Consider the following 12,900-nt stretch of genomic DNA (forward strand, 5'->3'; position numbering starts at 1 on the left):
CCTCGGGAATATCAAGAATAACAAAGTCCGTTAAGATAGTAACGTTTGCAACCACAACAGGCACATCCTCACAAATACCGACAAGTATAGTAGTTGATTTATCGGCCATTTGCAAAGATATTTCAGTAGGTGTCAACTTATTCAAATCAAGTCAAAGATATAAAGAGAGAGGCATAACACTAACACCGGCTCCAAGATCACATAAAGCAGTTTTAACATAGTTTCTTTTAATGGAGCATGGCATAGTTGGTACTCCCGGATCTCCTAGTTTCTTAGGTATTCCACCCTTAAAAGTATAATTAGCAAGCATGGTGGAAATTTTCAACTTCCAGTATCTTTCTTTTATTTGTAACAATATATTTCATGTACTTAGCATAAGGATTCATTTTAAGCATATCAGTCAAACACATACGCAAAAAGATAGGTCTAATCATTTCAGCAAAGCGCTCAAAATCTTCATCATCATTTTTCTTGGATGGTTTAGGAGGAAAAGGCATGGGTTTGTGAACCCATGGTTCTCCTTCTTTACCATGCTTCCTAGCAACAAACTCTCTCTTATCATAACGTTGATTCTTTGATTGTGGGTTATCAAGATCAACGGCAGATTCAATTTCTACGTCATTGTCATTGCTAGGTTGAGCATCAACATGAACATCATCATTAACATTATCACTAGGTTCATGTTCATTACCAGATTGTGTTTCAGCATCAGAAATAGAAATATCATTGGGATTCTCAGGTGTATCAACAACAGGTTCACTAGAAGCATGCAAACTCCTATCATTTTTCTTTTTCTTCTTCTTAGAAGGACTAGGTGCATCAACATTAGTTCTCTGAGAATTTTGCTCAACTCTCTTAGGGTGGCCCTCAGGATACAAAGGTTCCTGAGTCATTTTACCCCCTCTAGTCATAACTCTAACAGCATTATCATTTTTCTTAATATTTAATTCATTGAGCAAATCATTTTGAGCTTTAAGCACTTGTTCTACTTGAGTGGTAACCATAGAAGCATGTTTACTAATAAGTTTAAGTTCACCTTTAACTCTGGACATATAATCACTCAAGTGTTCAATCATATATGCATTACGTTTCAATTGTCTACCAACATAAGCATTGAAGTTTTCTTGTTTAACAATAAAATTATCAAACTCAACCAAGCATTGGCTAGCAAACTTAGTAGATGGGATTTCAGCTTTATCAAATCTATAGAGATAATTTACCTTTACTACCTGTGTCGGGTTATCAAGACCATGTATTTCTTCAATAGGTGGTAAATTCTTAACATCTTCAGCTTTAATACCCTTTTCTTTCATAGATTTCTTTGCCTCTTGCATGTCTTCAGGACTGAGAAATAGAATACCCCTTTCCCCGGAGTTGGTTTAGGAGTTGGTTCAGGAAGTGTCCAATTATTATCATTACTCAACATATTATTCAATAGCAATTCAGCTTGATCAACAGTTCTTTCCCTGAAAACACAACCAACACAACTATCCAGGTGGTCTCTGGAAGCATTAGTTAGTCCATTAGATATCAAGTATTTCATTTTTCTTGAGAGGATGATCAGGCAAAGCATTAAGTAATCGGAGAAGCCTCCCCCAAGCTTGTGGGAGACTCTCTTCTTCAATTTGCACAAAATTATATATTTCCCTTAAGGCAGCTTGTTTCATATGAGCGGGGAAATATTTAGCAGAGAAGTAATAAATCATATCCTGGGGACTACGCACACAACCAGGATCAAGAGAATTAAACCATATTTTAGCATCACCCTTTAATGAGAACGAAAATAACTTAAGGATATAGTAGTAACGAATTTTTTCCTCATGAGTGAATAGGGTGGCCCAGGTGGGTTGTGCCCACCTCGATGGCCTCCCGCACCGCCTCTTTGCTCTATAAATACCCCAATATTCCAGAAACCATAGGGGAGTCGACGAAAATCAATTCCAGCCGCCGCAAGTTCTAGAACCACCAGATCCAATCTAGACACCATCACGGAGGGGTTCATCATGCCCATTGGTGCCTCTCCGATGATGCGTGAGTAGTTCTTTGTAGACCTACCGGTCCGTAGTTAGTAGCTAGATGGCTTCATCTCTCTCTTTTGATTCTCAATACAATGGTCTCTTGGATATCCATATGATGTAACTCTTTTTGCGGTGTGTTTGTTGGGATCCGATGAACTTTGAGTTTATGATCAGATCTATCTTTTTACCATGAAAGTTATTTGAGTCTTCTTTGATCTCTTATATGCATGATTGCTTATAGCCTCGTATTTCTTCTCCGATATTTGCTTTTTTTGGCCAACTTGATCTATTTATCTTGCAATGGGAAGAGGTGATTTGTGATGGGTTCGATCTTACGGTGCTTGATCCTAGTGACAGAAAGGGAACCGACACGTATGTATCGTTGCTATTAAGGATAACAAGATGGGGTCTATTTCTACATAAATAGATCTTGTCTACATCGTGTCATCGTTCTTATTGCATTACTCCGTTTCTCCATGAATTTAATAAACTAGATGCATGCTGGATAGCGGTCGATGTGTGGAGTAATAGTAGTAGATGCAGGCAGGAGTCGGTCTACTAATCTTGGACGTGATGCCTATATAATGATCATTGCCTGGATATCGTCATGATTATTTGAAGTTCGATCAATTGCCCAACAGTAATTTGTTCACCCACCATTTGCTATTTTTCTCGAGAGAAGCCACTAGTGAAATCTACGGCCCCCGGGTCTCTTCTTTATTATATTTGCCTTTGCGATATACTTTTATTTGGTTTTATTTTTAGATCTATTAAATAAAAAATAAAAAAATGCCTTGCTACACTTTATTTTATTTGTGATCTATTTATCCAATCTATTACAACTTTACCCTGTCCTTTTGCCAATTTTTGGCGCCATTACCCGAAAGGGATTGACAACCCCTTTAACACGTCGGGTTGCGCGTATTTTTTATTTGTTTGCAGGTGTTGTTTACAAAGTGTTGCTTGGTTCTCCTACTGGTTCGATAACCTTGGTCTCATCCCTGAGGGAAATACCCACCGTTGTTGTGCTGCATCATCCCTTCCTCTTTGGGGAAATACCGACGTAGTTCTAGCAGACATCAAAAGGAATTTCTAGCGCCATTGCCGGGGAGGATCAAGTCAAGATAGTCTCCTGGCCACGTGCCAAATTCTGGCCCCATTGCCGGGGAGACATCATCAACATCTACCAGGTTCCTAATCACAAATCTCATCTCCTTGCTGATAACCCACAAGTATAGGGGATCGCAACAATTTTCGAGGGTAGAGTATTCAACCCAAATTTATAGATTCGACACAAGGGGAGCCAAAGAATATTTGAAGGTATTAGCAGCTGAGTTGTCAATTCAACCACACCCGGAGATTAATTATTTGCAGCAAAGTGATCAGTAGCACAGTAATATGATAGTTTTGATAGTGGTGATAGTAGCAATGGTAACAGTAACAGTGATAGCAGTAATTTTGTAGCAAGTGTAACAGTGATGATAGCAGTAGTAACTTAGCAGAAACAATATAAGATAAATTCGTAGGCATTGGATCGGTGACTTGTTGGATGATATTCATCATGTGGCAGTTATAACCTAGGGCGATACGGCTCTAGCTCCAGTTCTTCGATATAATGTAGGCATGTATTCCGTAAATAATCATACGTGCTTTATTAAAAGAACTTGCATGACATCTTTTGTCCTACCCTCCCGTGGCAGCGGGGTCCATATTGGAAACTAAGGGATATTAAGGCCTCCTTTTAATAGAGAATCGACACAAAGCATTAACACATAGTGAATACATGAACTCCTCAAACTACGGTCATCACCGGGAGTGGGCCCGGTTGTTGTCACTCCGGGGTTGCCGGATCATAACACGTAGAAACTTGCAAGATCGGATCTAAAACATGGATATAATGATGAATTCATAAACGGTTCAGATCTGAGTTCATGGCACCCGGGCCCAAAGTGACAAGCATTAAGCATAGCAAAGTCATAGCAACATCAATCTAAGAACATAGTGGGTACAAGGGATCAGGCCCTAACAAAACTAACTCGATTACATGATAAATCTCATCCAACTCCTCACCGACCAGCGAGCCTACGAAGGAATTACTCAATCCCGGTGGGGAGCATCATGGAATTAGCGATGGAGATTGGTTGTTGATGACGAAGAACGGAGATCCCCCTCTCCGGAGCCCCAAACGGACTCCAGATCTGCCCTCCCGAGGAAGAACAGGGCTTGGCGGCGGCTCCGTCTTGTGGATCGCGATAATTCTTTCTCCCTGATTTTTTCTGGAATAATGTGATTTTATAGTATCAGGGGGGTCGTTAGCGGGGCCACCAGGTGGGTACAACCCACCTAGGCGCGCCAGGAGAGGGGGGCGCCCTGGTGGGTTGTGCCCAACCAGGGGCCCCTCCCTGGTGGGTCTTGGCTCCAGAAATTCTTATTATTGATATAAAAAATCCTCGCAAAGTTCCGTTCCATTCTGAGAACTTTTATTTCTGCACAAAAACAACGCCACGGTAGTTCTGCTGAAAACAGCGTCAGTCCGGGGTTAGTTTCATTCAAATCATGCTAATTAGAGTCCAAAACAAGAGGAAAAGCGTGAGAAAAAGTAGATACATTGGAGACATATCAACTCCCCCAAGCTTAATCATTAGCTTGTGCTCAATCAATTCAGTTGATAAACTGAAAGTGAGAAAGAAAAACTTTTATGAACTCTTTTTCTCTTGTTTGCATAAATAAGCTTAAACAGCACCTAGGTTTTCAGCCAATCATTATAACTAACCATGTCGACAATAACACTTAAAGATTATATTAACTCATATCAATGACATAATCAACTAGTGAGCAATAATAAGATATCTTAAACAGCAACACATTGTCAAAACAACCATGATATAATATGAGAATAATGGTATCTCGCTAGCCCTTTCTGAGATCGCAAAACATAAATGCAGAGCACCTCCAAAGTTCAAGAAGTGACTAAACATTGTAATTCATGGTAGAAAAGATCCAGTCATGATGCACCCAACATTAGCTACAATCAATGCATAAATCATGACAGTTGTGCTCTACTCAGTTTTTGGCGCTTGTTTTAGAAGGTGGTGACACAACATAAAAGTAAATAGAAATTCCCTTCGCAGAGGGAAGCAGTGATTTGTAGAGGTGCCAGAGCTCAGTTTTTTAAAACAGAGATAAATGATATTTTGAGACATGCACCCTTCTTATTCACTTCACGACCATCAGTTATCAAGATCTTCCATGCTAAGCACGCTAGTGGCGGTTCCCAAGCGATAAAAGTAAAGGTTTTGACTCCATTGGGAGTTTTTGTTTGATTATTTCATAGATGAACTCTTTTTCATGTTTGCAGTTTGGGACTGGGCATCCCTATTACCGCCCATTTTATCGTGCGATGGCGAGTGAATAAACACTCGACCTGAGAATAACCCGCTTAGCACGGAAGATATCGACCACCTCCTATCGTTCCATGAACGATCCAGGCACACAAAAAGGATAATTTTTATAAGTTTTTAGAGGTGGCACAGGCAAATTTACTTAGGACGGCAGGGTAATACCGTATATAGGTAGGTATGGTGGACTCATCTGGAATAACTTTGGGTTCAAGGTTTTTGATGTACAAGCAGAATTCCCACTTAGTATAGGCGAAGGCTAGCAATTTAGATTGAGAAGCGGCCAGCTAGAGAGCAACAACGATCATAACCATGCATTATGCATAAGTAACATTGGACACTAGCATGAGTAGGATATGAACACCATGAACATAAATATCATAGAGGCTATGTTGGTTTTGATTCAACTACATGCATAAACATGTGCCAAGTCAAGCCACTCGAACATTCAGAGGAGGATACCATATCATCATACTACATCACAATCATTTTAATGCTATGTTGATATCCAAGATAAATCATTATCAACTCCCAGCTACTTATGCATGGCATGAGAAACTATAATCTCTAATTGTCATTGCAAACATGTTTAATCATAATGGGCTGAAGCCTAGATACTAGGTTAAACATATTTACACAAACAGAACATGTCAAGTTCATACCAGTTTCTCTCTGCCACGACCAGCTCATCGAATATCGTCATTATTGCCTTTCACTTGCACGACCGAACAATATGAAAATAATAATAGTGCAAGAGTGTCGTGGACTAAGCTGGAATCTGCAAACATTTTATTCAACAGGAGAAGACAAGGTAAAATGTGTTCTTTATTAGATGAACAGTTATTCATATGAGAGCCACTCAAACATTTCATCGTGGTCTTCTCCTCGGTAAGACTCGAATAAAAAGAAAAGAAATGCAAAGAAACACACTGAAATATTTTTAGAGTTTTTGGTTTTCTTCAACAAGCAAATAAAAAGCAACAACGAGAAGAACTATTTACATGGGAAAGCTCCCAACAAGCAGAAGAAGAACAAGGAAATCTTTTTGGATTTTCTTTTTAGTACTACCACTAAACATGCATGGAAAGTAAATTACTACAACTAATTTTTTTGGTTTTTCTAAAGTTTTTCAAACACACAAGAAGAAAGCAAGAAAATAAATCTAAGCATGGATAATACAATGAAAAAGTGTGAGCACCGACAAATAGAATGATATGTGAACATGAATATAATGTTGGTGAGAAACACATACTCCCCCAAGCTTAGGGTTTTGGCCTAAGTTGGTAATCAATTAGTAGTCTGGAGGGTAGTAGGGATCCTGACGAGCGGGCATCCACTCATCCCACTGCTGAGGTACCTGTGCAGCCTCTGCAGCAGTGTGAGCGTTCCAGTAGGCGATGATGTCTGCAGGCATAACCCTATATCCGCCCCTGGCAGCAGAATCAAACAAAGCAGGTGCAGGCAAGGGGATAACATCACGAGTTGTAACGCTATAGACCAGGTTATAAGGAATGGAAATATCAGGACGATCATGTGCAAGAAAGTGATGGTGATCCATGGCTGCTCGGTCTAGGTAAACCTTGGTCAGAGGGTAATCATGAGGGCGTATCTCAACTTCGAAGTGAGCCGCCAAACGAGTAGCAAAAATCCCACCATGTACTTTACCCTGGGATTTATAAAGATGCAGGCGATGAGCCACGATAGTTCCCAAGCTATATGTGTTCTCGCCCTCAAGTGCATGACATAAAACAGCAAGGTCTGGTGAACTAAGTGCACCCACCTTCTCCCTAGCAAGCAAGCATTTGGTAATAAAAAGTGCAAAGTAACGACCAGCAGGAAAATGTAAGCCTGCGGCAGTGATGGCCGACATTGTTCTCTCATCACCCACTGTCAAAGTGCGACAAAAGGCCTCAAACTCGGCCGGCCTAGGCTCAGCCAAGCTCCCATCAGACGGGATCATGCATATGTTACAAAATTCAGTAACTAGTATCTGATGGTTTTCAACATAAAAGTCAAAGCTCACTTCAGGAGGATTATTTCTAGGCAGGAAAGTAAAACTTTGAACAAAGATGTTTGTGAGGATTTGGTGTTGGTCAAACTCATCTGCGATGAAGTCCGTGAGGCCTGCATTAGCAATGTATTGTATGAACTCCTCATGGATTCCAGCCTCTTGCAGGAACGGGGTGTGCGTCCATTCGCATGGCAGTACCTCCGCCAACCTCCGAGGGTGGAGATCACTATCAGAAGACTCCCCAATAACACCCTTGGAGTTCTTCTTTGAGCCAAACTTCCTGAAGATATTCATGTCCGCATACAATTTTTCCTATGAACAAAAATCTGAATTTTTAGTTCACCAAATTTTCTCAACAAAACTTCACAAAATCGATAGCAACTACTCATAGGGATACATAGAGGCCATAGCAAGCATTCAAACTACTTAGGACACTAAATATTGAACATGCAAGCACATCTACAGTAGCACCAAGAGTAGCTAATTATTCAAAGTATAAACCACCAAAACAAAAAGTAATTGGACAAATGGTGGAGTCACATACCAAGCAACAATCCCACGAAACAGTTTTGGAAACGGAGCTTCGAGCAAAGAGATCGAAATCCGCGGGTTTGAGAGCAAGAACACGGGAGAGAGAGAGAAATGGAGATTTTTTTCTGGAGGTAGGTGATGATGTGGGATGAAGAGGTAAGTGAGGGGGGCCATGTGGGGACCACAACCCACCAGGGCGCGCCTGGGGGTCCTGGCGCGCCCAGGTGGGTCGTGCCCACCTGGTGCACCTCCCTTTGATATTATTTGCACTAGAAATTCAGAAATATTCAGAAAAAAATCGTATTAAATTTTCAGGGCATTCTGAGAACTTTTTTTTTTGGTCATTTTTTATTGCACGGAAAATTCAGAAAACAGACAAAACATGGCATTTTATTTTATTTAACTAATAAAAACAGAGAACAAAAAGTAAGGACAGAAGGTAGTGCTTACTAAATTCATCAACTTCATACCGCTCAAAAATGATTCATTAATAAGGTTGATCAGGTCTTATTAACAACCACCTTCAATTAGCATGAAACCGAAGAAATTTCGTAAATCACTAAGTTACCTCAATGGGGATATGAATGTCCCCAACAATAAGCATTTCATATTTCTTTTTGATAGTAGGTAGAGGTATTTGAAAACTTCCAATAGTGATTGTCGGAGATTTTTCAATAACATTAATACCATTCACTTGGAATTGTTTCTTCGGAAAGTGCACCGTATGCTCATTACCTTTAATATGAAAAGTGACCTTGCTTTTGTTGCAATCAATAACAGCTCTTGCAGTATTCAAGAAGGGTCTACCAAGGATAATCGACATGTTTTCGTCCTCGGGCATCTCAAGTATAACAAAGTCAGTCAAAATAGTAACTTTAGCAACAACAACGGGCACATCCTCACTGATACCGATATGTATCGCAGTTTACTTGTCAGCCATTTGCAAAGATATTTCAGTAGGTGTGAGTTTATTCAAGTCAAGCCTTTTATATAAAGAGAAAGGCATAACACTAACACCAGCTCCTAAATCACACAAAGCAGTTTTCACATAATTCTTTTTAATAGAGCAAGGTATAGTTGGTATTCCCGGATCTCCAAATTTTTTAGGTACTCCATCTTTAAAAGTGTAATTAGCAAGCATAGTGGAGATTTCAGCTTCCGGTATTTTTCTCTTATTTGTGATGATGTCTTTCATATACTTTGCATAAGGAGGCATTTTCAAGATACCAGTCAAGCGAGTACGCAAAAAGACTGGCCTCAGCATTTCAGCAAAGCGTTCAAATTCTTCATCATCATTCTTTTTAGTTGAGTTGGGTGGAAAAGGCATAGGTTTTCTCTTTCTTTACCGTGTTTCCTAGCCATAAAGTCTCTTTTATCATATCTTTTATTTTTGGGTTGTGGGTTATCAAGATCCACAGGTGTTTCTATCTCAACATCATTATCTGGTTCTTTTTCATTTGGTTGAGAGTCTTCATGAACCTCATCATTCTCTTTTTCATTATCATTGGGTGAGTGTTCATTACCAGATTGAGTTTCAGCATCAGAGATAGAAGTTTTATTATCATTATCAGGAGGTTTCTCTATTTCAGGTTCACTAGAAGCATGCAAAGTCCTATCATTTTTCTGTTTCCTTTTCTTTCTAGAAGGACTAGGTGCATCAGTGTTAACTCTTTTTGAGTCTTGTTCAATTCTTTTTGGGTGACCCTCAGGAAAGTGGTTCTTGAGTCATTTTACCTCCCCTAGTTGCAAGTCTAACAACAAAGTCATGTATATTATTATTCATTTCATCAAGCAATTCTCTTTGAGATTTAGCAACTTGTTCTAACTGGGTTTGTACCATAGAAGCATGTTTTCCAACACCTCTAACATAATTCGAAATCCTAAATAACAAGTCACTCAAGTGAGCAATCATATCAGAATTATATTTCAATTGTTTCATAACATTTGCATTGAAGTGATCTTGTTTTCTAATGTAGTTTTCAAACTCATAAAGGCATTGACTAGGATGCATATTGTGAGGATTGTCATTATCATTGAACTTCATTAAAGAATTTACCTCTACCACCTTAGGCATTGGTGGTGTATTAAGCCTGTGTATTTCTTCAATAGGAGGTAAATTTTTAACATCTTCAGCCTTAATACCTTTTTCCTTCATAGATTTCTTTGCCTCTTGCATATCTTCAGGACTGAGATATAATATACCCATCTTCTTCGGAGTGGGTTTAGCCGGTGGTTCAGGAAGAGTCCAATCATCATAATTTTTCAATATGTTATTCAATAATTCTTCAACTTGAGCAATAGTTCGTTCCCTGAAAACACAACCAGCACAACTATCTAGGAAATCCCTAGAAGCATCGGTTAGTCCATTATAGAAGATATCAAGTATTTCATTTTTCTTAAGAGGATGATCAGGCAAAGCATTAAGTAACTGGCAAAGCCTCCCCCAAGCTTGTGGGAGACTCTCTTCTTTAGCTTGCACAAAGTTAAATATTTCCTGTAAGGCAGCTTGTTTCTTATGAGCAGGAAAATATTTTCCAGAGAAGTAATAAATCATATCCTGGGGACTATGCACACAACCAGGAGCAAGAGTATTGTACCAAGCTTTAGCATCACCCTTAATGAGAAAGGAAATAATTTAAGAATAAAATAATAGCGAGTCTTCTCATCATGAGTAAAAAGGGTGGCTATATCATTTAACTTAGTAAGATGTGCCACAACAGTTTCAGTTTCATAACCATGGAAAGGATCATATTCAACCAAAGTAATTAACTCTGGGTCGACAGAGAATTCATAATCCTTATCATCAATAAAGATAGGTGAAGTAGCAAACTTAGGATCACACTTCATTCTAGCATTTAGAGATTTTCCTTTGTACTTGCAATATAATTTCTCTGGATCATCTCTATCATTGCAAGCAAAAATATCTCTAGTTGTTTCTTCACTCATAGCATAACCTTCCGGTACCTTAGGCAATTCATATCTAGGAAGGATAGTTCTAGCAGGTGTTTCAGGAGTTTCAGTTTCAAGCTCATCATCAGATTCCACAACATCATGTTGTATTACTCTAGCAATTTGTGCATCAAGTAAATCACCAAATGGCACATCATCATTATCAAGCAAGGTACTAGCATCATCATAAGCATTATCCATAGCAGAAGTAGCATCATCAATAACTTGCGACATATCAGAATTAATAGCATGTGGTGGTATTGCAAGTTTACTCAAAACAGAAGGTGAATCTAAAGCAGAACTGGATGGCAGTTCCTTACCTCCCCTCGTCTTTGAGGGAAATATCTTAGTCTTTGGATCTTTCAGATTCTTCATAGTGATAAATTGATAATAATTCCAAGTGACTCAACAAATATAGCTATGCTCCCCGACAACGACACCAGAAAAAGGTCTTGATAACCCACAAGTATAGGGGATCGCAATAGTTTTTGAGGGTAGAGTATTCAACCAAAATTAATAGATTCGACACAAGGGGAACCAAAGAATATTTGAAGGTATTAGCAGCTGAGTTATCAATTCAACCACACCTGGAGATTAATTATCTGTAGCAAAGTGATCACTAGCACAGTAATATGATAGTTTTGATAGTGGTGACAGTAGCAATGGTAATAGTAACAGTGATAGCAGTAATTTTGTAGCAAGTGTAACAGTGATGATAGCAGTAGTAACTTAGCAGAAACAATATAAGATAAATTCGTAGGCATTGGATCGGTGACTTGTTGGATGATATTCATCATGTGACAGTTATAACCTAGGGTGATACGGCACTAGCTCCAGTTCATCGATATAATGTAGGCATGTATTCCGTAAATAGTCATACGTGCTTTTTAAAAGAACTTGCATGACATCTTTTGTCCTACCCTCCCGTGGCAGCGGGGTCCATATTGGAAACTAAGGGATATTAAGGCCTCCTTTTAATAGAGAACTGGAACAAAGCGTTAACACATAGTGAATACATGAACTCCTCAAACTACGGTCATCACCGGGAGTGGGCCCGGTTGTTGTCACTCCGGGGTTGCCGGATCATAACACGTAGTAGGTGACTATAACTTGCAAGATCAGATCTAAAACATGGATATAATGATGAATCCATAAATGGTTCAGATCTAAGTTCATGGCACCCGGGCCCAAAGTGACAAGCATTAAGCATAGCAAAGTCATAGCAACATCAATCTAAGAACATAGTGGATACTAGGGATCAAGCCCTAACAAAACTAACTCGATTACATGATGAATCTCATCCAACTCCTCACCGACCAGCGAGCCTATGAAGGAATTACTCACTCCCGGTGGGGAGCATCATGGAATTGGCGATGGAGATTGGTTGGTGATGACGAAGAACGAAGAAACCCCCTCTCCGGAGCCCCAAACGGACTCCAGATCTACCCTCCCGAGGAAGAACAGGGCTTGGCGGCGGCTCTGTCTCATGGATCGTGATAATTCTTTCTCCATGATTTTTTCTGGAATAATGTGATTTTATAGTATCAGGGGGGTCGTCAGCGGGGCCACCAGGTGGGTACAACCCACCTGGGCACGCCAGGAGAGGGGGCCGCGCCCTGGTGGGTTGTGCCCAACCAGGGGCCCCTCTCTGGTGGGTCTTGGCTCCAGAAATTCTTATTATTGATATAAAAAATCCTCGCAAAGTTCCGTTCCATTCCGAGAACTTTTATTTCTGCACAAAAATAACACCACGGTAGTTCTGTTGAAAACAACGTCAGTCGGGGGTTAGTTTCATTCAAATCATGCAAATTAGAGTCCAAAAAAAGAGGAAAAGCGTGAGAAAAAGTAGATACGTTGGAGACGTATCACTTGCAATTTACATTATTTACCATTTGCCTCTCGTTTTCCTCTCCCCCACTTCACAAAAAATTGCCATTTTATTCGCCTTCTTTTTCGTTCGCCATTTTCTTGCCGGATCTGTTTTTGAGTGCAA

This window comes from Triticum aestivum, chromosome 3D (assembly GCF_018294505.1).
Source record: "Triticum aestivum cultivar Chinese Spring chromosome 3D, IWGSC CS RefSeq v2.1, whole genome shotgun sequence".
NCBI lineage: Eukaryota > Viridiplantae > Streptophyta > Magnoliopsida > Poales > Poaceae > Triticum > Triticum aestivum.